The sequence below is a fragment of the Myotis lucifugus genome, unplaced genomic scaffold, assembly GCF_000147115.1.
Source record: "Myotis lucifugus unplaced genomic scaffold, Myoluc2.0 scaffold_8, whole genome shotgun sequence".
In the NCBI taxonomy this organism is placed as follows: Eukaryota; Metazoa; Chordata; class Mammalia; order Chiroptera; family Vespertilionidae; genus Myotis; species Myotis lucifugus.
Window position 1 is genome coordinate 70861 of NW_005871056.1, and position 1550 is coordinate 72410.

The 1550-nt window shown below is 36.6% G+C and overlaps 1 pseudogene; it reads left to right on the forward strand.

Moving 5' to 3' along the window:
• The first annotated feature begins 575 nt into the window (after positions 1-575).
• On the forward strand, positions 576-930 carry LOC102438058 (annotated as a pseudogene).
• The last annotated feature ends 620 nt before the right edge of the window (positions 931-1550 follow it).

Sequence of the window (1550 nt, forward strand, 5' to 3'; positions counted from 1 at the left end):
ATCAGGCAAAACAGGAAGACATAGATGGCAGAATATTTTAAAAAGCAAAGAAATAATTACAACACAATTCAGGAGAGGTTTCTTCTGACTGTAAGTAGATTATTTGGAAGAAATAAATTCTGTTTCCTCAGCTGTCATGGTTTCTAAAATTTGGTCAATAAACACACAGTGATCAGGCTCTTGAACACTGGAAACTAATCAAATAAAAAATAATCCTGTTTCGAAAATAAAAAGAATCTCTATATAATTTCATGTGTAGATCAATAGCAAAAATAAAACACATAAAAAGGGTGATGGCAGGTAGTGGTAAAAAATTCCAATATTTAACAACTTTTTATTTTTGTACTTTAAAATACATACTCAAGCATATCATTTACACATTTACTTGAGAATACTTACAAGCATTAATAATGTGTGCTTTTCTCTCCCCATAAGTCAGTGGGAGGGCAGGGAAAGGTAAAGGAGATTTGGAATATCTGACTTGAACTTCAGGCATATAGATTAGTCTGTCTTCAGAGGATAATATAAGGTCATCTCTAGGGCAACCACTGAGAAAACTATTTTCAAAAATTCTAATGTCCCATTGGCATGCCACAGTTATGGGACCTAATGACAGCCCATATAAAGGCAGCGTATTCTTTTTGACAATTCATTTTCCTACAGACTACCCCCTCAAACCACCCAGGGTTGAATTTACAAGAATTTATCATCCAAATATCAACAGTAATGGCAGCATTTGTCTCAATAGTCTAAGATCACAGTGGTCTCCTGCTTTAACTATTTCTAAAGTTCTTCTATCTATTTGTTCACTGCTATGTAATCCAAACCCAGATGACCCCTAGTAACCAGAGATCGCCAAGGATCTGTAAAACAGACAGAAATAAGTATGACAGAATATCTTGGGAATGGACTCAGAAGTATGCCATGTGATGCTACTTCAAAATAAGAATAACTGCCCTAGCTGGTTTTTATCGGTGGTTAGAGCATCAGCCTGAAGGGTCGTGGGTTTGATTCCAGTCAAGGGCATGTAGGTCAGTTGCAGGCTCGATCCCCAGCCCAGTCGGGGTATATGCAGGAAGCAACCAGTTGATGTGTCTTTCTCACATCAATATTTCTCTCTCTCTCTCTGTCTCTCTCTCTCTCCCTCCCATTCTCTCTCTCTCTCTCTCAAAAAAAATCCTCAAGTGAGGATAAATAAGAATAGCCTGTATTATAGCTGGAATAAACTTTGAATTACTGTTCTTTTTTCTTTTTCTTTCCAGCTGTTCTCCTATCAGTCCTCGCCTATTTTAAATTAATTTTTTATCTCCCTCCATTCATCCACATGCTCATCTGATAAACTTAACTTCTTCCCACTTTGAACAATAATTGCTTTTAGAAACTATAAAGTAGGTATAAGAGTATAGTTGCTCAAGATTCAGAATTTTCTTTTAAGCAGAGCATGTATATTATGTGGCCAATGTCTTCACTCTAACTCAGTTATGATACTAAATCCATTCCTCACTGCTCTAACATGCTGAAAAAATCATCAGGGGGAGGAAGATGGATGC